This window comes from Mustela putorius, unplaced genomic scaffold (assembly GCF_011764305.1).
Source record: "Mustela putorius furo isolate JIRA1106 unplaced genomic scaffold, ASM1176430v1.1 tig00003875_pilon_pilon_pilon, whole genome shotgun sequence".
NCBI classification, from domain to species: domain Eukaryota; kingdom Metazoa; phylum Chordata; class Mammalia; order Carnivora; family Mustelidae; genus Mustela; species Mustela putorius.
The window spans coordinates 5708633-5733323 of NW_025422026.1; the positions used below are offsets into that span (position 1 = coordinate 5708633).

Here is a 24691-nt window from a genome sequence, read left to right on the forward strand (position 1 = left end):
TCTGCCTTCGCCCCAACCAACGCTGAGCTTAGAAATACACTAAGGGCCGTTTCGGGTTAGTTAAAACCCACGCCAGCACCTCCCAGGGCTCTTAAATCTTCCCAAACTACAGCTCAGACTGGAGGGAAGCAGTTGCAGCGACCATAAAAGTCATCTTAAAAGGCAAGTTGGAAAAAAACCCGATACGCACTAGTTAGCAAGTCCGCAGTTCGGGGGGCGGTGGCACCAGGGCCGGATCTGTGGGATCCGCGCGCCTGCAGGGGCTGCCCCGTCGGTCCCCGGGTCCCCGCGCCCACCCGGCAGCCTCCCGGCCCCCTAATCTGACGCCGCCGATCACACCCCACAGCTCCGTCCAATTAGGAAAATGACCGCGAGGAGACAGAGAGGGGCGACGAGGAAGGGAAGTGAAACTAGGGAGCCTAGGGACAGGCCGTGGGGACCCCGCCAGCCGGCGAGCGCCTTCAACAGGTCCCCCGCCCGGGGCGCCCCGACGCCGGCCCGGCCGGGTTCCAGCAGCGCACCGCGTGTGGCCGCCGGCTGCCCTCCGGGGCGCCCCGGATCCCCCACCTCCTCCGCGGCGGCGCGCTCGGCCCTCCCCCGCCCCCCACCCGGGACGGCGGGGACGCGCAGCAACCGCCCCCCCACCCCACCCCCCCGCCACCCGGAGAATAAAGTTTGTGGGCAGCCGCAGGGGCGGGGCGGCGCGGCGAGGGGGTGAAACTTTGAGTCCCGGGCCGGGTGTGGGGGGAGCGCGCGGGGCGCCGGGACACCCACGTGCGGGCCCGGGAGCCGCCGCCGCCGCCTCCCCGGCCTCCCGCTCCGCCGCCGCCGCCGCCACCGCGGCGCTTTCCTTTCATTTCTGCTTCTCTCTCTCCCTCTCTCTCTCCTCGCTCGCTCGCTCATTCGCGCGCTCTCCTCGCTCTCGCCCTCTTTCGCTCGCTCCCTCCCTCCCTCCCCTCCCCCTCCCCGCCCCCCCACCCCCCAGACGCCATCTCTCCCTCTTTCCCCGGCTCTCCCTCTCTCCCTCCAGCTCCCCGGCATGAGGGAATGTGGAAGTGAAAGGAAAAGACGACATGTTTGCAGCGCGGCGCGGGCCTGCGCGCGGCCGTCCCCGGGGAGAGGCGGGGGGCGGGTCGGCCGCGGCCGCCTCGACCCACCCCCGCGCCCCCCGCGCCCCCGCCGGCGCGCCGCCCGGGGGCTGCGGGGCCAGGGGGCCGGGGGGCCGCGCGGGACACTCACCCTGCTCCGGGCGCGGCTCCTGCGCTGGGGCCCTCGGCGGGCCGGGGCCGGGGCCGGGGCCGGGGCCGGGCCGGGGGCTCCTGGCTGCCCACCGCCCGGGCTGCTGCTGCGCGCCCGCCGCCCGCCTCCACGCGCGCCCGCCGCCTGCTCCTGCCGCCCTCCCTCCGGCTCCTCTCTTTCTCTCTCTCTCTCTCTCTCTCTCTCTCTCTCTCCCTCCTCTCTCTCCCTCTCCTCTCTCGCTCTCTCTCCCTCCTGCTCGCTCTCTCCCTCCCTGGAAGAAGGGAATGAGGCAGGGCTGACGTGAAGGGATGCAAAACAGCTCCTCCTAACCCAGCTCGCAGAGGAAGAGAGACAGAAAAGCAGCCCTTTTATCTCTCTTTTGTTTTCTCACTTCCTTCCACCCCCCCAGCACCCCCCTCTTGTCAGCCCAAGTTTTCTTTTCTCTTTCTACCGCAGAGAGGATTTTTCTTCCTTTCTTTCTCTTTCTTTCGGTTCAACTCTCCCACTCAAATTGAAAGCCTGGAGGGTTTTCTTTCTCCTTTTTTTTTTTCTTCCCTCTTTTCTTCCTTCTTCCTCCTTTCTTATTTCTCTAAAAGGGTTTTGTTTGCTGTGGGAGTTTCGTTTGAAAATCAAGTCACGCCTTTTTTCCTCCTTTTCTTTCTTTCTCTTTTTTTTTTTTTTTTCTCCTCTCAGCAGAAAAGGGGAACAAAGATTAACTGAAGCGGGGGAGAGGGGGAGCGTCAGAACCTCGCATGGAAATGGGGGGCCCGGCCCGGCCCCGCACAAAGGGGGCCGGGGGGCTGCGTGCCCCCTCCCCCCTGGGAAGCCCGGGGCGTCCTCCCGAGAGGAGGGTCGGTGGGGGTGGGGGCGGGGGCAGCGGCGGCGGCTGGGTGCCGGGTCCTTCCGAAGTGCGGGCGGGGGCCGCCGAGTCCGCCCCTCCCCAGCCAGGGGTGGAAAGCTGGGTGTGTTCTTTACTTATATATTTTTAAAGTAGGCAGATGGGCTTGGAACAAACATCCCCGCAGAGCACTGAACTGTAAAAGAGCCTTTAAACAGCTGTTTGCAGAGCCCTGGACGGCCAGGCTCGAGGGAGCGGCGCGGGCTGCGAGTGCCGGGACCGGGTTGAGAAGGGGCTCGGAGGAGGCGCTCGGAGGAGGGATCGGCCCCCCGTGGGCTCTCCCATCCCTGGGCCTGGGCCTGGGCCTCGGCCCTCCACCCCCGACCGGGCGCACGGCTGGGGGGCGCCGAGGCGTGGCCGTTTGCAGCGCGGGGGGTCAGGCCCCAGCGCCTCCCCGCGGGGCCGCGGCCTCTGGCACAGCCTGGCCTCCCTCAGACCCCGCTCCCGGGTAGGCCGGACCCTCGGCCTCCCAACGTCCGGCACGCCCGCCACTCGGAGCCGCTTCTTGACTCAGACGCTGGGCCGGTGTCGAGTCCTCGGACTGAGCCGGGCACAGCCGCCAGGAAGGGTCAATTATTCATGGGGCGCCTGGGCGTGCTCCCAAGACCTGCTCTGCCCTCAGCTTCTCCGGAGAAGTGGGGAGAAGACAAGGGAAAAGTTCCCAGAGCAAACTTGGCCACGTTTCTCATTTTCCCAAGTAAGTATTGAGCACCTGCTGGATGCCTGACCCTTGGACGGGGGCTGCTGCCAGGGGCTGGGGAGAAACGTGAGGTCTTCGTGGGCCCCGAGGGTTTCCGCAGGAAACAATGCCAGAGAGCGGCTGCAGCCCAGGACCAGGTCATCGAGAGGAAGGAAAGCCTGAATCCTCACCCCTCCCTCCTCTCTTCCTTCCCCTTCCCTTCCTTCCTCCCGGCTGCTTCGCCTTGGCTCCACCCCTTCTCCTCATCAATTCCTCCCACACTTCCCTGCTCTCCCTGGCTTTTCACTGGAGGGTCCCTTCTCCCAGCGAGGAGCAGATGCTGAGCCCCATTGTCTCTCCCCCAGTGACTGCAGCCTCCCGGGGACAGGACCTGCCACTCTTCACCCTTCCCCCCAGCCCAGAGGCCCTGGCCTTTAGAGACTGGAGCCCCAAGGCCACTGCCCCGAGCCCCACCCTAAACCAGCTCCTGGTGTTGTGAGCAGTGACTCCAGTCACTCAGAACATGGTTTGTTTCTGCCTGGGAGTGAGAAAACAGGAGCCCAAGACTTCTTGGCTTTAGCAAAGGAGGACACCGTGGTTTTCACATCAGAGCGCTGAGCCCAGGATGACCCCAAAGCATTCGCCCACTATGCCCTCTTAATAGGATAGACAGGAAGCCACATTGCTGTCATTTTATATCCCACTTAGTGCACCTAAGCTGTGTTCTCCAAACAAAGCAGAACACAGCTCTGATAATCAAGCATTCAATTAACAAATGCTTACTGGCTCCCTCCTCTGTGCCCACCACCGTGCTGGTTGCTGAGGACCTTGCCATCGGCACGAGTGGCCCTCCCTTAGGCTTCACAGCCCTGCAGGGGAGGGAAAGTGGCGAGAGGACAGGCAACCGTGATGCTGTGTGATACATGCCAGGATGAACCAAGGAAGCCCCTAAGGGTACTCGGGCTGATCAGGGATGGCTTTCTGGAGGAGGTGGCATCTCAATGAGTAGGCCTGTGCCAGGCAAATGCGTGGGAAGGTACGGCCTGTCCAAAGGCCCCAGGGCAAAAGAGAACATTCTTACAGATTCTTGGAATTGCCACAAGTATTTGCTGTAGTGTGGAGTAGAACGGGGGAGTGGGGAGTGAGGGCCGGCAGGCACACAAGTCAGGGAGGGGCCAGTGGGGAGTGTGTTAGGGCGTAAGTCGGGGAGGGGGGCCCCTATCTGTGCGAGATACAGCACATTTTAACTTCTTCCACTTGCTAGCTTCAAGAACTTGGGTAACAGCAGCCTCAGTGAAATGATAGACTCAGTTTGGTCACTCCTGTACTGGGCCTGGAAGGGCCCAGGCTTACTTGCTTCATATCCCTGGGCAAGTTGACCCAAGTTTTCTCATCTGTAAAATGAGGATGAAAGCCCCTCACAGAGTTATTGTGAGCCTTGCCCGAGCCCATGCCCAGCACAGGATCTGGGACAGAAATGCCGATATATGGTAACTTTTATTCATTATTATAAATCAGGGAATGACTGACAGGGAGGGGAGGTGCCCATACAACCTGGAAGTGACATTACATTCTGGGTTGAAACCAGAATGACTCACGGTGTCAGAAATGTGATATGCTCCCTGGGGGAGAAGCATTCCTTCGAAGATGGCCCCTGTCCCGGTGGGTGACTGGGATTGGGGCAACACCAATGTCTGATCTGGATGCCCAGGGTATCATCTCCTGAACATGACTGGAATGTAGAGACCGGAGTTCCAGAGGCCTTGCCTGATCAGTGGAGTTGTATGGCCTGCCCGAAGAACAAATAGGAATCCTAAAATCCAGGAGGGCCCCTAGGAGCAGACACCTGGGTGTGTTTGCTCAGCGGAGAGAAGTAGACACAGACATTCACAACAAGGGGGAGAGAGGGAGAAAAAGAGATTATTGACTCCTCCAGAGCCCAAATGAATTCCCTTAAAACCTCTCAGGCCTTTGCTTGGGTTCCTCATTCCCCAAGCAACCAGCAGATGAACTTGGCCCCACCAAAATGCCCCTGGTTGGAGGCAGACCCTGGTGTTTCAGCTTCTGCATTGTAAACATTTTATATCTCTATTATTTCTTTATGACACAAGTTCATTGTGAAAGAATTTGAAAACCAGCTAAGCCCAACAGAAAAAGAACCCCCTGTAGAGACATTGTATCTTGGTGGAGATCCTTGGACCATTTATACCCATATACCCGCATGTAAATGCACATCCCAGTGAAACTGTGCAGAGTAAATCTTGTTAAACAGATGAATGATGATACGTGTAAATATCTTATTTTTCCAAAATTAACAAAAATGACATAGCGCTATGCCTACTGAACTACAACAACTTCTCTACTTGGTAATGGGCCACAAATATCCTTCCTGTGTATGAACATCCACGTCATCACCCACGGATGATACCGTTCCATGGTGTGCATGTGTCTTCATTTGTTTAAACGAATTGTTGCACTGTGGGATGTTTCCAGTTTTTCACTTTCATGGACCCGCTCCAATGAACATACTTGTGCAGGCTCCCGAGTGCCAGGTGGATGTCGGCTTCTGGTCGTCATTTCACATAGGAGGACACTGACATGCCGAGATGTTAAAGCAAACTTCCAAGGCCACAGCTGTGGTGTGGCTGAACCGGACTTGGAAGCCAGAGTTCCCATTTGAGAATTCTTTTCCGGGACGTCCGTTTTCTCCTATTCCTTTTTTATAAAAAGATTTATTTATTTATTTATTTGACAGAGAGAGAGAGAGATCACAAGTAGGCAGAGAGACAGGCAGAGAGAGAGAGGGAGAAATAGGCTCCCTGCTGAGAAGAGAGCCCAACTCGGGACTCCATCCCAGGACCCCGAGATCACAACCTGAGCCAAAGGCAGAGGCTCAACCCACTAAGCCACCCAGGCACCCCTGTTTTCACCTATTCTTTAGAGCAACTGTTCCCTCCATGTACCTCCCCGGTCCCGTGACCAGGAGGTCACCCCAGGACAGGTGACCCACATCCTTCTCTGACACCTTTTACACTTCAGGAGTGTCCCCTTCTGGGGGGAATTGGGAGGAGTAAAAGCAGTCTTTTATGACAGGGGCTTCATGATGCTGCATTTCGTAAATTGTAATGCCTCCGTGAATGTCAGGAGCTCCCAGCAAGGGCCTAGATGCACAGTTAGACACCAGTGCTATTGAGCCAAATCCCCTGACCTGCCCCAGCCCAGGAAAGAAGCCTCCAGATTCACACTAGGGAGGGAGAAATCAGCTGTCGTGAGGCAGAAGCAGCCAATGGTGGCATCTCCAGGGCCTGCCATGGTTCCCCGCCTAAGAGCCAAAATGGGAAGGAAGGTTTGTTATTATGAGGTGTACTCACCCTCGTGGTCTCCTGAGGGAGGACGTGTGCATGCCACAGGCCTTCCAGAACGTTTGTTGGTAATCAACATCCCTGAAAATCTGAGGAATGTTGTAAACTGAGAAAAGGGATGAAACACAGCTCTTCCAGTGTTTCAATGGATGTGTTCACCAGAGTAACGGCTTGGAGATTAGCAGGTTAAACAAACAGATTAAAATCTGTTTGTTTGTGGGTTTGTTTTTTTTTTTTTAAGATGTTATTTACTTATTTAAGAGAGAGCATGAGCAGGGAGGAGAAGAGGAAGCAGGCTCCCCGCGGAGCAGGGATCCTGATGTGGGGCTCAATCCCAGAACCCCGAGATCATGACCTGGACCGAAGGCAGATACTTAACCAGCTGAGCCCCCCAGGCACCCCTAAAATCTGTTTCTTTCATTGACAGAACTAAACCTTTTAAAACTGACCTTTGAAAAAGTATGACTGGTCACTTTGCAGTATTTAATACTGGATTTTTAGTATCTAACCTCTTACTGGAATCTGGTGTCAGACCCCAGGGTTGAACTAAAAGAGCCGTGGAAAGCAAAGGTATGTCTGGGGCCCCGAAGGACAGGTTAAGTGGCAGGAGACCCAGAAATGGCAGAGAATCACTGAGAACTAGGGCGGGGACGGGGGTCCCACAGAAGGTGGGCAATGACTCAAAATCCTCGGAAGTATAGCAACACAATTTGGGAATAACCAGGGTTTCCAGAGCAAACCCAAAGAAAAGCGATAGTCTGCGTGGTTAGATGGGGTGAACGTCTAACATCTGCACATTCTTTTTCCAGTAGTACTCTTTTTTACAGAGTAATGACAGGTACATCAGATAATCCAGCGCTCCCACCCCCTTCTTGTGACCCAGGGTGCATGTTTGCATGCGTTCATTCCCCTCGTGTAACTTAACTGGCCTTATTTGCATAAATATAAGAATAAAAATATGCCCAAAGAAACACGGCCACTGACCATAAACAGGAAACTGCCAGGATCACCAAACAGTTAAAAACAAATAAACACATAAAAGCCACAGTGATGACAGGTATTGCTATGGGAAGGCTAATTAGTACGAAGCCTGGAAAATTGATTGATATTAGAGATCAAGAGTTTAAAAGTTACTCTGATTCAGTAACTTCAGTTCTAGAAGTCTGAGAGAAAGACAGCAAGGTGAACAAAAATGCATGTGAAGGATGTTTATTAAAGCGTTGCTCATGCTGGCAAAAGTTAGAAACAAAAAAAAGGAGATGGAAATAATCCAAGTATTCAACAATGAGGAAATTTTTAAAGAAGTTAGGGCATGCACATTTGATGTAATACTATATAGCTACTAAAAACCATGTTTTTTAAAAAAAAGATTTAATTGATTAACTAATTAATTAATTAATTTAGAAAGCATGGGTTGGGGGAGATGGAAAAAATCTCAAGCAGATTCCCCACTAAGCATGGAGCCCAATGTCGGGCTCCATCCCTTGACTCTGAGATCATGACCTGAGCAGAAACCAAGACTAGTGGTGAGCCACCTCTAAAAACCATGTTTTTGAAGAATATTTAATGACCTGGGAAATGTTTGTAACATCGGAAGCAAGATACAAAATTGGATCTGTGTCAGAATTCTATTTTAGTACAAATTTATGTATGCATACATATTTATCCCCGAAACACATATTTATATGTTTTACACATATAAATTCAATATAAATTTAAATATTATAAATGTTATTATAAGTTTAATATAATTATAAATATGTGTAAATAAATAACATTTATTTATCCCCCAAAACACATATAAAATACTAGGAAGGAAATACAAGTTTAAAAGAGTTATTCCTGGAGACACCTGAGCGGCTCAGTGGGTTAAGTGTCTGCCTTTGGCTCAGGTCGTGATCCCAACGTCCTGGGATAGAGTCCCACATTGGGCTCCTTGCTCAGCAGAGCCCAGTACCAATACCTTCCTCTACCTCTGCCTGCTGCTCCCCGGCTTGTGCCCTCTCTTTCTCTCTCTCTCTGGCAAATAAATAAAATCTTTAAAAAAAAAAAAGTTATTTCTGTTTGTGGGAATTATAGGTGATTTTTATTTCCATCTTTGACTCTTAGAGTATTTGACAACTTTCTATGTTGATGATACTATTTTAAACAGTGACCGATATTTACAGAGCAAGATCTAGGCTTCTTACCCCCTCCATAAGTCAATGGCGAAAAGACCCAGTCCAGGCCTTCAAGAAGCTTCTACTCCGTAGGAGAAAACAGTCAAGCAAACAGCAAGTGAATTCTGCAGAATGTAATTCTGCCTCCTCCCTTGGAAATGTTTGAGGACCTAGGAGGAAAGAGGAACCAGCGTTTTGGTTGCTGATGATTTGGGCTCTGGGTTGAATAGACTATCTGTTGTGAAAGTGTATTGTGCAAAAGGAGAATGGGGCTTTTTATGAAGGGAGATAAAGAGGGCGTGGGGTGGAAACTGCTAGGCTGGGGGAGGAGGAGGCAGGCCTGGACGTGGCGGTTGGACTGTGGGCAGGGCTGCCCTGAAGGACCTTCCAAGTTGTCCTCCTCGTTCTACACCTGGGTCACAGTGTCCAAGGCCTGCCGAGTGCTTGGCGCTCTCTTCGTTAACATTGGCTCAGCCAATGTGTACTGTCCATAAGAATGGATGAAAGAATCAGCATATAACATCGGGGGTCACGCTCACACATTTCCTTTAAGGCATCAATTGAACACGTTGTCTGGAAAAGAAAGACACGATTGTGAGGCCCTGACGATGAGCAGGACGGGAGGAACTGATACTCCTGACCAAGGCGGGGAGGTGTGCGTGTGTGTCTGGGTGTTTGTGTGTATGCGTGTGTCGGCTTTAATGTCAGGAGGGACCAGAGTTCAAGTTTGAACGTGGCCACAAATGGAGTCGAGGAACTCTTGGCTGTGGCAGCTTGCGAGCTGTGTGACCTTGGCCAGACCCAGTCTCGGAATGCTTCACTGCCTAGAAAATGGGCTTAGGACAACCTAAGTTCCTGGAGATCAGAAGAGATAACTATGCCTGCAAGAGAATGCTGTGTAGACAGCAAAGCACTCTGCAAATGGGACAAGCTTTTAATGTCAGTATGATTACCTATAAACCCCCAGGCATCACCTGCTCCGCAGGGACTGGGGAGGGGTAGGGACCATAGCGTGACGGCTTTGCTGTGTCAAATCTTCAGACATGAGTTCTCTTTTTGGTCTCCTGCTTTTGCCTTTAATCTTTGCTTCATCAACAAACATTTACTGAGAACCCACAAAGTGCCCGCCACCCTCAGGGGTCTCCCAGGCAACAAAGGGTGACACAGGTAGGACTAGTGATGACTTACATGAAGAACAGAAGAGGCAGACCCAGCTCTTATCTTTGGGTAGACTTACTTAGAAGTGGTGACGTTTAAGATGAGTCTTGAAAGAAAAGTGGGAATCAGCTCAGGGAAACAAGCGGGGGACACGCTTTGAACAGGGGAATAGACTTTAGGAAGTTCCTTATGCGGCAGTTTCCCAGTCCGAAGTCTTGTCCTATCCCACTGCTGAATGAGACAATAACACGCCAAGGGCCTTGCACAGAGCCTGGCCTTCGGTTGTTCCTGTAGAAAAAAGCCAGTTCTTTGTCCTTTTGCTATCAAAATCACTTCCCCTTTGAAGCTTACTTCCTGCTCACATTTTGCGCTTTCCACCCCCGGCTCCTGAAGATATTTTGCCTGTTGGCTGGGGCTGTAAGTTAGACTCAACCTATTTGCCAGGATCCACAGAATAATTTTAAAAGTGGAATTTTCGACCGTAAAGAAAAATCTCAGTAAATTTGAAATACAGGCCTCGTATGGATCACATCCCTCATTCACAATATGCTGAAACTAGAAATGAATGGCAATAGGTTCTTCAAAATTCTCCAGAATTGCTTTTAGATAAAAGAGAAAAGGATAAAGAGTTAATTTGGAAAATAACCCAAAGATGAACCAGATCTATGAAAATCAATGGTGTATGTGAGAAGTTCTACTAAAAAAAAAAAATTTTTTTTTAAGGATTTTATTTACTGGGGTGCCTGGGTGGCTCAGTGGGTTAAAGCCTCTGCCTTCGGCTCAGGTCGTGATCCCAGGGTCCTGGGATCGAGCCCCACATTGGGCTCTCTGCTCAGCGGGGAGCCTGCTTCCTCCTCTCTCTCTCTGCCTGCCTCTCTGTCTACTTGTGATCTCTACCTGTTGAATAAATAAATAAAATCTTAAAAAAAAATTAAAAAAAAGATTTTATTTTCTTATTTAACACAGAGAGAGAGATCACAAGTAGGCAGAGAGGCAGGCAGAGAGGGGGAAGCAGGCTTTCTGCTGAGCAGAGAGCCCCATGCGGGACTCGATCCCAAGACCCTGAGATCACGACCTGAGCCGATGGCAGAGGCTTAACCCACTGAGCAATCCAGGTGCCCCTCTACTCAAAAATTTATTTAGCTTTATTTATTTATTTATTTATTTATTTATTTGAGGGGATTTGTGGAGGGAGGAGCAGAGAGAGAGAGACAAGCAGACTCTGCCTCACGAGCACAGAGCCCAATGAGGTACTCCATCTCACAACCCTGAGATCATGAGCTGAACCGAAATCAAGAGTAGACCCTCAACCGACTGAGCCACTCAGTTGCCCCCAAAATTTGTTTAGCTTTTAAGATGATTTTACTATTAAAATCAGAAGAAGTTAAACAAATAAAATATTCACTACATAAATTTAGAAATATCAGAAAACAAAACCCCGGATAAGATAAAGATAAGGAAGGAAGGATGCCTGCGTGGCTCCGTGCGTTAAGCCTCTGCTTTTGCTCAAGTCATGATCCTGGGATCCTGGGATCGAGTCCTGCATGGAGCTCCCTGCTCAGAGGGAAGCCTGCTTCTCCTTCTCCCCCTGCCCCTCCCCGCCTGCTTGTGCGTGTATATTCTCCCCCTCTCAAAAGATAAATAAAATCTTAAAAAAAATAATAATAAGGAAAGAAGAGATCAGGCAAAAAGCAGAAAAGAATAAATTAGGACAATGGAAAACAGTCCAATTAATGCATGTGCCTTTGAGTCGGTTCTTTTTGCAAAAACGAGGTCTAGATAATATAATGGGCAAACGTAGTGAAGAAAAGAAAGCAGAAACAAACACAAGCCGAAATGGTGGGAATAACAGAAGCAGAGAGACTTTAAAAATAAAAATCTAAAAAGAGAGTACGGGACATGGCTGACAAATTTTGAAAACTCCCATGAAAAAGGCAATTTTCTGGGAAAAAGAAGATAGAAAAATTTCCCTGTGTGACAGAATCAAAAGGAGAAAATCTAAAGTGCCTCCTTCGGTTTCTGCTCAAAAGCACCCTGGACAGAGAGACTTCCCCAACCAACTTTCCAAAGCCCCGCACTCCCACCCCACTGTGTTTCCATTTTCCCCGGAGCGCTTCACACCATCTGATATGACATATGTCTAATTGCTTCCTTGTTTCCCTTCTTCTCTCCCCCCTGGAATAGGAGCTTCCTGAGAAGAGAGAATTTGGTTTTAGTTTTTTTTTTTTTTAATTAAACTTTTTGTTTTGACATAATTGTGTTTTTTTAATTAAATGTTTTATTTTGAGATCATTCTAAGAAAACCGCTTGGCTTGCTGTTGTATACCTACTGCACAGACCTGGCACACAGCGGACTCTAGAAATAAATACTGGTTTAATGAATAAGTGAATTGAGGAAGAATTTAAGGGAGAGATCGAGAACAAAGTTGTCAGTCCAGAGGGTTTTACGGGGGGGGGGGGGGATGGACGTCTTTGAAAGTTATGGGGCATGAGTAACCCCATGTTCTAGAAACTAAACCGAAATATAGCATTTTCTCAAAGAAGAAAACTGCCTCCCCCCCCCCCAACAGAAGACTTGAATAAGGAGAGACCCATCCTATGCCTGGGGTAAAGGTTAAATAATGTGTAGGTAGAAAGGTGAAATGAATTTAATGGCTTAGTGCAAACCCAAATGTGACTCTTTTTCAGACTTTGGCAAAAAAAAAAAAAAAAAAAAATATATATATATATATATATATATATAACTCATTTAGCAATATAAACAATTTCAAAGAAAATTTTGTAAAATAAGAGGAAGGAGGGAGGGAACTGATCGATATATAAAACATACTACAAAATTATAATATTTGAAATACTAGAAAATTATAATATTTAAAATTGTGTCATATTAGGGCAAAGATATACAGTTATTTTATTTTTTATTCATCTTATTTTAATTAATTAGTCGTTCATTTTAGGAAAGAAAGGAGAGAGAGAGTGTGCCGATGCTGGGGGGAAGGGAGGAACTAAGGGAGAGAGAGGCTTGTAAACAGCCTCTATATCCAGTGCAGAGCCCAGCTCAGGGTTCCATCTTAAGACCCTGAGATCATGACCTGAGCCAAAATCAAAGGGTTGGTTGCTTAACAGACTGAGCCACCCAGATGCCCCTATTTTTCTTATCTTTTTGTGTTGTTTTTATTTAAATGATGTGCAGTTATTTTATTTTATTTTTTAAAGATTTTATTTATTTATTTGACAGACAGATCACAAGTAGGCAGAGAGGCAGGCAGAGAGGGGGGTGGGGAAGCAGGCTCCCCGCCGAGCAGAGAGCCCGATATGGGGCTTGATCCCAGGACCCTGGGATCATGACCTGAGTTGAAGGCAGAGGCTTTAACCCACTGAGCCAACCACGTGCCCCGATGTGCAGTTATTTTAATAGATTAAAATAGATAGCTCAAGGGGCGCCTGAGTGGCTCAGTCAGTTGAGCATCTGACCTCCACTCAGGTCATGATCCCAGGGTCCTGGGATCAAGTCCAGCATTGGGCTCCCTGCTCAGAGGGGAGCCTGTTTCTCCCTTTGCCTGCTCCCTCTGCTTGTATCCTTCTCTCTCTCTCTCTCTCACTCTCTCACTGTCAAATAAATAAAATCTTTTAAACTATTCTTTAAAAATATTTTATTTATTTATTTGACGAGAGAGATCACAAGTAGGCAGAGAGGTAGGCAGAGAGAGAGAGAGGGAAGCAGGCTCCCTGCTGAGCAGAGACCCCCCCCCCCATGTGGGACTTGATCCCAGGACCCTGAGATCATGACCTGAGCCGAAGGCAGTGGCTCAGTGGGTTTAAGGCTTTATTTGAATTGTATGATTTTACATTTTTTACATCAAGAATATGCCCATGTTCACTTACACCATTTTAAAAGGTAAAGTGGTGACAAAAACAAAAAGGCAGAGTTTTAGACATTTTTAAGTATTTTTAAAGCTGTCTTTAAAAATTATATAAACAGCAGGTATAAATGATTTCTTTTTTTTTTTTTTTAAGATTTTATTTATTTATTTGACAGACAGAGATCACAAGTAGGCAGAGAGGCAGGCTGAAAGAGAGAGAGGAAGAAGCAGGCAAAGAGCCCGATGTGGGACTCGATCCCAGGACCCCGGGATCACGACCCGAGCCGAAGGCAGCGGCCCAACCCACTGAGCCACCCAGGCGCCCCAATGATTTCTTTTTAACTGTAAAATCCCAACAGATAAATGATCAAAAGATACCGTAAGTCAGGTCACTCAGGAGAAAATAACCAGAAAACAAAACGACAAGAAAATGTTCGTGCTCACAGTCATTTAAATAAATCCAAAGTGGAAGCCAGCACGGAGGGTTCAGATTCCAACTTCCCTTCTGGGCCCCAGGACTGGCTCCCTCTTGGGGGAACCCAAAGCCCGAGAAGGTCCCTGCTCAAATGCTCCTAGCTGGAGATTTTGCCAGCGCTGCCCTCCTGTGGAGTGCGTGGCCCTGTCCCGCCCCGACAGGGCCCTCGGGCCCTTTCTGCGGCAGGACGCAGTGTGGGCGGAAGGAGATCCAGTAGGGTGGCCAGGCTCAGACAAAGCTGAGACCTTTGCTGGCACCTGAGCACTAGAGCATGGGGAAAGGTTGGCATTAGGCCTTCCCAGAGCTGGGAGGAAACCAGGAGATGAGGTGGGCAGGTCAGATGAAAACAAAGGGATTTTAAAGCTAACGGAGCAGGGGGCCCCGGGGTGGCTGAGTCGGTTAAGCATCCAACTTTTGTTCTAAGCTCAGGTCTTGATTTTGGTGTCTTGAAGGAGCCATGTGTTGGGCTCCCTACTTAAAACTCTTGGAGCAGAGTGGAAAAACTCTTGGGCACAGAGACCTTCTGCTCCACTGTCTGGCTCCCTAGTGTTGCTGACAATGTGTGGACCCTGTGTGTCCACTGTGCGACTGCAGACTGCTCATCCCTCTGGATCCGGACAACTTGGGTTCCCAGCTCTACCAACCACTTACTTGATGCCAGGAAAGTGAACCTTCCTGAACTCTTTTTTTACTTTCGTGCATTGAGGATAAGAACAGAGCTCCAGGGGCACCTGGATGGCTCAGCTGGTGAAGCATCTGGCTTCCACTCAGGTCATGATCCTGGGGTCCTGGGATCAAGCCCCATCAGGCTCTCTGCTCAGCAGGGAGCCTGTTTCCCCCTCTCCCTCTGCCCTTATGCTCTCTTTCTTGCCCACTGGCTCGAGCACGCACTCTCTCTTTCTCTCTCAATGAATGAATAAAATCTTTAAAAAAAAAAAAAAGAACAGAGCTCCAGGGGTGGTGGTGGGAGGAGGGTTCAGCGAAGAGCCAGCGAGGTGCTCAACAGGAGGTCAGGCACAGTAAAAGGCTCACTAGCTGGCCATTGAGGGCTGGTTTATCATTCTCCAGAGGCCTGACCTCTCATCAGTGTGAAGTGGTTCTTGGATATGAACTTGTGGGTCTTGTGGCTGCGGGCCATCTCCGCTCACATGGTCTCTATATGTCACTTGTTCAAAACAGAGCTCCTTATCCCCTTCTGGTCTTCATAATAAACCTGTCCCCACACTGGGCTCCTGTCAATGGTACCACCATCCATCCAGGGTCAACCAGAAACCTGCCATTCCTTCTCTTTCACCCCTGATGCCCATTAATCACTGAGGTGGTTGATTTCACCATGGAAAGTCTTCTCAGGCACTTCCTCTCCCATGGGCCTGGTCCAGCTGCCAGTATGTCCTTCCCCTGTGACAGCCTCTGGCCGCTCTGGGTCCACTCTGGACCCCTCTGTCCTATTCTTCAAAAAATATTCTCTTAATAACTTAAACCCTTTTATTTATTTATTTTTGTGAGAGAGAGAAAGAGAGAGAGAGAGAGAGAGAGAGCAGGAGCTCAAGTTGGGGGAGAGGGGCAGAAGGAAGAAGAAGCAGACGCCCCGATGAGCAGGGAGCGCAATGTGGGACTCGATCCCAGGACCCTGGGATCATGACCAGAGCTGAGGGCAGACGCTTAACTGACTGAGCCAGGCAGGTGCCCAACTTAAACCCTTTTATTGGACTTCTACTGCTCTTAAGATAAATGAAAATAAAAAGCCCTATTTACTAAGCAGCTACACTATCCCATGCTCTGTGATTTATCTCCTTCAGCTCTCGAAACCCTGTTAGGTAGATACCATCACTTCCAGCTGGCTGGATCACCTTCAACAAGTTCATTTAGTGCCTCAGTTTCATCATCTGCTAAGTAGAGATAAAAACCTTACCTCATTGGGTTATTGTGAGGACCAAACTAGTTCTATCACAGACACTGCTCAGAATGTGCCCGGCATGTAGTATGTGCTCATTAAACTGAGCTAAGTGTTGGAGAAGATGCGCTGTGTGGCAGATAGGGAAAGAGAAACAGAGAAGTTAGAAAACTCACCCAAGGGCTCCCGGTGGCTGAATGGCCATCACTGTGCTGATCTTCAGGGAGCGTCCAGGTGTCCTGTCCGTTGCTCACCATGCCTTGTTAGGGTTTCTGGGCTTTATCTTTTAAGAAAATGATTTCCAGGGGCGCCTGGGTGACTCAGTTGGGTTAAGCCTCTGCCTTCGGCTCAGGTCATGATCTCAGGGTCCTGGGATCAAGCCCCACATCGGGCTCTCTGCTGGGCGGGGAGCCTGCTTCCCCCACCCCCTCTGCCTGCCTCTCTGCCTACTTGTGATCTCTCTCTCTGTCAAATAAATAAATAAAATCTTTAAAAAAAAAGACAATGATTTCCAAAGTGTGTCTGTTAAATGACAATGCATAAGAGGTTGTCTGTGCCAGAATGGGCAAAGGATTGATGGAGAAAAAATCAAAACAGGTCCTCTACTGAAAGATTCCTCAGAGCCTTTACTTTGTCATTATGTGTATATGCCATAAAAAGTTTCTTAAACTTATTTGACCCAAGATTAAGGGCTCTAAGGCACACACGGAAGGCTATAAGAAATGCTACTGTCGGTCCCGGACAAACTTGAAAGGTTTTTGGAGGGTTGCAAAGGATGGGGTTTTAGGCAAAGAAATTCTGTGACACGGTTGCCACTGTGAAGAGAGCACATGGGAAAGGAGAGGGAATCTTGTTCTCGGGAAACAGAAGCAGCAGAGAATCACCCTCCGGGGCCAATGGGCAGGTGTGGGATGGTGCTCTGTGTAGGCTCAGCTGGGGAGCTGTCCCCATACTTCTAGATGGTCAGAGAGGGGAAAGCCTGAGGGCTAGCGACACATGAATTTGAATGCCCCTGGGGCTGAGATTAGCACCTCTCTTGTTTATTTCCTCCCACAAGCCCAGGTCATTCTTCTGCAGGTCCAGCCTCCCCCGTAGCCAGGTCTCCTCCTTCCCAGCACCTCCTGCCCCCGCCTTACCACCTCTAGCCCCGGCGCTGCAGAACCACCACCCGGACAGGTAATGGGACCATCTCTTTTGGATTCCACTCGTGGGCCCCGAATGGCCTAAATCATGGTGCAATCGCAAAGACCCGCATCTTCCAGACATCCCTGTTAAAAAAGATGTCAGATGAATGTTCTCCTTGATGTACCTACGTCAAGAAAAAGGAAAACCGTAACATGTGAGGGGAAATTCAGCCTAACAGGGAGCCCTGCTGCCAACCTCCTGAGTCCTTGGAAGGTGGAGAAGCCCCCTTCAGATCCTTACAGGAGTCTCCATCTGCTAGCTCGTGCTCATTAATTAGTGTCCTTTTTCTCAGGCATCAGCACTCGCAGCAAATAATGACAAGGTTTCAGATCCAAAATCTTTTTTATTTATCACTCACTGTTGTAAGCTTTGCTTTCTATTTTTCATTGCAAATAGCCAAGCATTTCCACTATATTATGGGCTGCATTTTACAGTGTTAGGCAAGTTGGGGGAGTTGACAATAAAATATGCCCCCTCCCCTCTCCCCACATGGGTAAAAATGTGCTGAGTTCGAAACTGATTTACAAATGATTTTTTGGAGCATAATCTGTCTGGAAGCTATTTGGCATATCTCTGTAACCACAAAATTGTGGATCTGATTGTGAGTTTGCTCACCCCAAGGAGACTTGCTTTTCTTTCTTGTCTTCGTCCTTCCCTTCCTTCCTCCCAGCAATCCTCTTTGTGGCTCCCATTCTCTGTGACATCCAACAGCACCCCCCCCCACACACCCCTCCCTCCTGCTTCTTGTGATTTTCCCCAATGCTGCTTGGAGGGCGCCACCCCTCCTCCGCGCTAAGTTAAGTCTGGGTGGGTGTTGACCTCACCGAAAGGTGATCTATATACCCAGGCCCAGCCAACCAACACAGTATGTTTCCCTGCGTCCGTGCTGAGCTGAGTCAGGCCAGCTAGAGCCAGTGAAATTCTCTTAGCTTTGTGGGACCAGCCTTTCCCTTTTCCTGAGAGGGTAAGCGCTGTGACCACCATCTTTCCATGACCAGAAAGTGAGGCCAACATTGAGGAGAGCAGAGCTGAGAAGTCTTTGGTCCTCTGATAGGCTCGGGGGAACTCCACTGACACGGGGGGCTTTTGCCCTATAAACCACTAAATCCACTTGGCTTAAACCAGTTGGGGTTGGGTTTTCGGTCACTTGGTAACCAAAAGGGTCCTTATTGGTTCTCTCGCTCTGTCACGTCTAGCCAGCTCTTCTGCTTTAGCGACCCTCATGGCAGGTTCCCCGACCCCCCAGTGCGGATCACAGCACACCGCTCTTCTCCCTCTCTTTGGAAAGTGAACAGTGCATACGTGTCTTGCTGAAAGAAAAGGAACCGTTTTTAAATATTCCGAGCTTCAGTCTGCTCTGTACCTGCAAATAGGCAAGTCACATATGTTCCCGGGGCTCCAGCAGACACTAGCTGTCCTCTGGCAGCCGGCCGGAAGCCCGGAGCAGTTCTCCTGCAGGGAAAGGCAGCCAGCCCGCAGGCAGAACCAAGGAGACGTGAACTCAGGGTGTTTTGAGTCCCTTGATCCAAACTGACCAGACTGGCCTCTCCTGCGCTTCTCTGGAGGCAGAGAGAATTCGTGCCATCTTTGGAAGAGTAGTAAACCTGGCTGTTAAGAGGGAAGAAATGCAGTTAAAGGCATCAGCCAGATCTGGGTCCAAAACCTCATCTCACGGCTTGCAAGCTCTGTACTGCGGCAAGTGACTGAGCCTCAGTTATCCCATCTGTAAAATGGGGATAACAGTATCCACCTCATTCATGGGGCAAAGCATCACGCCTGCAGTAAGCAGCCCATATATGAGGGGAAATCATGGTTCTTAATATAATTAGTTATCTCCAAGCCTGGTCTCCCCTGAGTTCGCTGAATGAAGCATGCTGTTGGCTGTTAATGGGGAAGGTTCTAAAGATGGAGAAGGTGGACAGTGGCTATGGCTTGGCTACTCTTCAGCGGAAGTCGTGGGCTAAAGAACATGAACTTTAGCTTTAAGGATGGCTTAAGTTCAAGTCTGGCTCCATCACTTATGCGCTGTATGACCTTGAATAAGCTATGAGTGACTTTTCTGAGCCTCCATTACCCCATCTGTAAAATGGGCAGGTGGAAGCCTATCTCAGAAGCGTGTGAGGAGGTGATGAGCTAGGGCGTGCACCTGCCTGGCACATTGTTTAAAGCTCAGTAAGTAGCGGGGTACAGCTCCAGTGTGTCCAGAGGCCGGCTCTCCCAGTGATGGTCCGTAATTATGTAAGCACAGCAACGAGGCTGCTGGTATCTTTATTTAAGCGGAATTAATTATTCCTTAGACAAGGGATGTAATTTACGGTGAGAGACAAGGAAGAGAAGCAAAAGGAGGAAGGATAATGAGAAAAACAGCACGTGTGAGGGAGGAAGAGCTCTGCGAGATGGCGCTGTCTGGAGATCTTCCCGCAGACTGCTGCTCTCTGCCAGCCGATGCCAGCAGCACTGGCCCAGGTGTTGGAGAGCTGCGGCCCAGCCTGTGCTTCCTCCTCCGGAAACTCGCATAGCCTTGGCTCGGGCGGAGATGCCTTCCGTAACTGTGTGACCTTGCACGGGTCACAGCTTCTCTGAGCCTCATGCTCTCTCTGTGAGATGAGGATATTGACGCCTGTCTCTTTCACAGGGTGGATGTGGGGATTGAAATGCGGAATGCGGATGCACTTTTAAAATTCCCTAGAATCCTCTTACGGGCCCAGATGGACTAAACAGTCTATGGTTTGGAGCGTGCCATTTTCCAATGCACATTAAACACTTTGAACATGCTTTTCCTTTTTCTTTTCTTTGCTTCCTTCCTTCTTTTTTTTTTTTTTTTTAAGCAGGGGAGAAACAGAGAGAGGGAGAGAATCTTAAGCAGGCTCCATGCCCAGTGTGGAGCCCGACACTTATGACTCTGAGATCATGTCCTGATCCGAAATCCAAGAGTCCGACACTTCACAGACTGAGCCACCCAGGCGCCCTGAACATACGTTTCCCATGTCTGTTTCATGCCCTGGAAGATGGGCTTGTGCCTGTACCTGTACCTGCAAATAGGCAAGTCACATATGTTCCCAGGGCTCCAGCAGACGCTAGCTGTCCTCTGGCAGCTGGCCGGAAACCCGGAGCAGGTGGGAAAGGCAGCAACACACAATCTGGCTGGGGCTGGGTTCTTGCTGGAGGATTGATTGGGGTGGGTGTGGCTGTTAAACGCAGCATGGGTGGAGGGGTTACACAGGAGGCAAGGCTAGGTACTTAGGCATCAGACAGACCCGAACCTGAAACCTGGCCTCCAGCTGGGAAACACTGGGCCGATTTTTTATGAACTTTCCAGTCTCCCTTTATTCATGGGCACGAGAGCGTTACTGTGAAGACAGAAAGAGAAACGTGTGTCAAGTGCTTAGCATGGTTCCTGGCACCTTTTCCATCTCTGTGAGTTTTGTTTTATTCCCCCAAAGAGAAGAAACAAATCAGAAACTTCCAAACCCCTGAATCCAGCCTGGGTTAATTCGGAAATGAACACTCGACCCTCCAAGGGTGAGTCTGGTTTTCAAATGTGCTTGTCTTCCTTCACTTAATACTGCTTGATAGGCTTAGAATGGCAGAGTGGGGACTCTTGCAGTCAGAGGGGATATTAGCCAGGGCTTGGAGCCATGGCCTCAGGAATCTGCAGAGAGCTGCGTGGATGCCAGGAAGGCCCAGTAGGCAGGGTTCCAGGGGTCGGCTTTTGAAGGTGGTTTGCAAACCCCACAGCCCCATGCTTGAGCCCATCACAGTGCTCCTTCCGTGTGGCTGAGGTCCTTCTAGAAGAGTCCCATCGCCGTAGACGTTATTACCTCTCTGCTGCGGCAGGAGTCTATTGCCATCACGGTCATCCGTGTCCAATTTTATTTTTGTTTTTTCAAGTTTCAGAGCTTTTTTTTTTTTTTGGCAGTGTAAACCCCAACACAATACACCAGCATGATTTCATGCATTGAGAGAGGAAATCTTTCCTGGATAAAGAGGGAAATTATGCAGATAACTTTGGCACGACCTCCCTCCTAGGCAGCCATAGAGTGAAACCTTTCATTTAGAGGTCTGGCCCTTCTTTCTGCAGTTTGCTGTAATCTACATTCACCAAGGAAAACTTGTACTGATCGGGGCACCTGGGTGGCACTGGTTCAGTGGGTTAAACCTCTGCCTTCGGCTCAGGTCATGATCTCAGGGTCCTGAGATCCACACTGGGCACCCTGCGCAGTAGGGAGCCTGCTCCCCGCCCCCCACAACTGCTGCTCTGCCTACTTGTGATCTCTCTCTCTCTCTGTGTCAAATAAATAAATGAAATCTTAAGAAGAAAAGCATATTGATCATGGGGACCCAGTGTGTTCCAGGGTCGTGGGTTATTTTTCTCATCCTGACATCTGGATTGAACAAGGCCAGCAGCAAGACACTGCACACTGCTCCAGTACCTTCCCCTCCAATAAATACAAAGAGAGAGATCAAGCTTGGATGCTTCTTGGCTGGACCAAGGATCTGGAGAAACAATGGTGGTGGTAGGAGCCTTGTGTCCAGAAGAAGAACAGATCAAATCTGCAAGTCCCTACACCTTGTGTTCAATTTTAGATCGATTTCTAGAATTCTCCAGCATCACCCACCAGGAGCTCCAGGGTTCTGCCTGCTAGGCCTCCCTGAGCATGAGCTGGGGTGCTGAGGCTCAGAGCTGAGCACAGATGGGGAAGGGAGTCCAGAATGCTTGAGAACTCAATCCTTTCCGCAGGGGAGGTAGAGGTGGAGTGTCTGGAGGCCAGAGGCCAATGAGACAAAGAACACTGCCCTCTTTGAAACCTTAGGCTGGCATTAATATCATCGAGGCTTCAAAAGACATCCCATCATTCTAATAAAAAATGAAAGCCGGAGAGGCTCCGTGCCCAGACTGGCCGGCATACACGAGCCAGGCCAGGCGCCTCCAGCAGAGGGCGCACGCAGGGATGGGAGGTGCCCCCACGCCTGGTCCCATCTGGTCCCGCACTGCCAGAGCAGAGCAGGTACCTGGAGAGGCACCGCCCCAGGGATACGAGTCATTCCAGAGGAGAGGCCCCGGGAGTGTTGGGGGCGGGGGAGATAGAGACTGGGGCACGTGACCCCCAACCCTGCACCCTAACTGTGCGCATCTGTTTGTTAGGCATTTGTCACTCGTTTGGCGCTGGTTGGGTTTCCACCTAGTGCAAGGCACAGCCACACACTACTTCCAGATTCACCTGCTGAAGACACCGCTGGAATCGCGTGCTTCCGCTCCAGGACCTGCAATGACTCCCCATGTCCACGGCTTCATGTGATGTCTCTGCCTGGTGTCAACACCTCTGACGTTCTGCGTCATCTCTCGGTGCACCATTCCCCTTGGGCAGGCAGACTGGTGCCCTCGCCCGCTCCCCCTAAACTGCCACCTGATTTCTTCTTTGTAAAATGGCCCTGGTAGTGCCCCCTGTCCCGCATAGAGTCGCTGGTGTGTGGATTAGGTGAGAGAACACGTAAGCACACAGTAGGCATCATGATAAATGTTTTTGGCGAGAGTGATGCTGCGTCTCAAGGAATTCCTTCCTTTACAACCCCCCCCCCCCCCCCCCCCCGCTTTGCCCAGTCAAGACGTCTCTGTCTTTCACAGCCGGGTTGAATGCTGCTCTTCTTTCCAGAAGCCGAGCAGGGTCCCTTGGGGCCAGTAGTTTGCAAAGCTGGGACTCACCCGAGAAAATGTTTTTCTTTTACATGGCTTAAAATGTTTTCTTTTGGGGGTAGAAGCACATAACATAAACTTTACCACCTTAACCATCTTTAAGGGAACGGTGCTGTCGTGTCGAATACATTCACACTGTTGTGCAACACATCTTTTGAACCTTTTTATCTTGCAAAACCAGCGCTGTACACGTTAAACAAAAACTCTCCATTTCCCGTTTGCCTCAGCCCTTGGCAACCACCCCTTAACTTTTGTCTCTATCTATTTGACTACTTTAGATACTCAGTATAAGTGGAATAAGGCACTATTTGTCTTTTTGTGACTGGCTTCTATCACTTAGCATGATGTCCTCAAGATTTTTCTGTGTTCAGTATGTGACAGGATTTCCTTCCTTTTTTAAGGCTGAATAGCATTCTACCATATACATACATATACGTATTTGTGAACCACATTTTAAAAAAGAATTTCTCTCTTTATTTGAGAAAGAGCAAGAGAGAGAGAGAGCATGAACAGGGGGAAGGGCAGAGGGAGAACCAGGCTCCCCGCTCAGCAGGGAGCCTGATGTGGGACTCCATCCCAGGACCCTGAGATCATGACCTAAGCTGAAACAGAGAATCTGCTGCCTAACTGACTGAGCCACCTAGGTGCCCCACCATAACTGTATTTTTTAAAAATTAACATATAATATATTATTTGCCCCAAGGGTACAGGTCTGTGAATTGTCAGGCCCACACACTTCACAGCACTCACCATAGCACATACCCTCCCCAATGTCCATAACCCCACCCCCCCTCTCCCTACCCACCTCCTCCTGGCAACCCTCAGTTTGTTTTGCGAGATTAAGAGTCTCTTATGGTTTGTCTCCCTCCCGATCCCATCTTGTTTCATCTTTTCCTTTCCTACCCCCCAACCCCCCCACTTTGTCTCTCAAATTCCTCATATCAGGGAGAGCATATGATACTTGTCTTTCTCTGATTGACTTATTTCGCTCAGCATCATACCCTCTAGTTCCCTCCACATCATTGCAAATGGCAAGATTTAATTTCTTCTGATGGCTTCATAGTATTTCATTGTGTATATATACCACATCTTCTTTATCCATTCATCTGTTGATGGACATCTAGTTTTTTTCCATAGTTGGGATATTGTGAACATTGCTGCTACAAACATTTGGGTGCACGTGCCCCTTTGGATCACTACGTTTGTATCTTTAGGGTAAATACCCAGTAGTGCGATTGCTGGATCATAGGGTAGCTCTGTTTTGAGGAACCTCCATGCTGTTTTCCAGAGTGGTTGCACCAACTTTTATTCCCTCCAATGTGTAGGAGGGTTCCCCTTTCTCTGCATCCTTGCCAGCAGCCAGTTGTCGTTTCCTGACTTGTTGATTTTAGCCATTCTGACTGGTGTGAGGTGGGATCTCCCTGTGGTTTTGATTTGCCTTTTCCTGATGCCGAGTGATGTGGAGCACTTTTCCATGTGTCTGTTGGCCATCTGGATGTCTTTCTTTGCAGAAATGTCTGTTCATGTCTTCTGCCCATTTCTTGATTGGATTATTTGTTCTTTGGGTGTTGAGTTTGATAAGTACTTTATAGATTTTAGCTATTAGCCTTTTATCTGATATGTCGTTTGCAAATATCTTCTCCCATTCTGTCAGTTGTCTTTGGGCTTTGTTGACTGTTTCCTTTGCTGTGCAAAAGCTTTTGATCTTGGTGAAGTCCCAATAGTTCATTTTTGCTCTTGCTTCCCTTGCCTTTGGAGACGTGTCTAGCAAGAAGTTGCTGTGGCTCGGGTCAAAGAGGTTGCTGCCTGTGTTCTCCTCAAGGATTTTGGTGGATTCCTTTCTCACATTGATGTCTTGCATCCATTTTGAGTCTATTTTTGTGTGTGGTGTAAGAAAATGGTCCAGTTTCATCTTTCTGCATGTGGCTGCCCAATTTTCCCAGCACCACTTGTTGAAGAGACTGTCTTTTTTCCATTGGACATTCTTTCCTGCTTTGTTGAAGATTAGTTGACCATAGAGTTGAGGGTACATTTCTGGGCTTTCTATTCTGTTCCATTGATCTATGTATTTTAGCACCACTACC

General features: G+C 49.5%; 1 protein-coding gene, 1 long non-coding RNA gene and 1 pseudogene across 2 annotated transcripts in view; all 3 read right to left on the minus strand.

Moving 5' to 3' along the window:
- Positions 1-1899, minus strand: part of ZNF710 (zinc finger protein 710) — a 67426-nt gene extending 65527 nt beyond the window's left edge. The window contains exon 1 of the mRNA XM_045067276.1: positions 1240-1899. The gene's annotated coding sequence lies outside the window, so the exon portion shown is untranslated. The remainder of the gene's footprint in view (positions 1-1239) is intronic.
- A 2400-nt stretch (positions 1900-4299) lies between these two features.
- Positions 4300-8579, minus strand: LOC106006963. Its single transcript, XR_001181360.2, has 3 exons — positions 8368-8579; positions 6188-6267; positions 4300-5531 (listed from the first exon to the last, which is right to left on the minus strand). It is a non-coding gene; the product is annotated as an uncharacterized LOC106006963 (long non-coding RNA).
- A 12387-nt stretch (positions 8580-20966) lies between these two features.
- Positions 20967-22253, minus strand: LOC123388106 (annotated as a pseudogene).
- Between the last annotated feature and the right edge of the window lie 2438 nt (positions 22254-24691).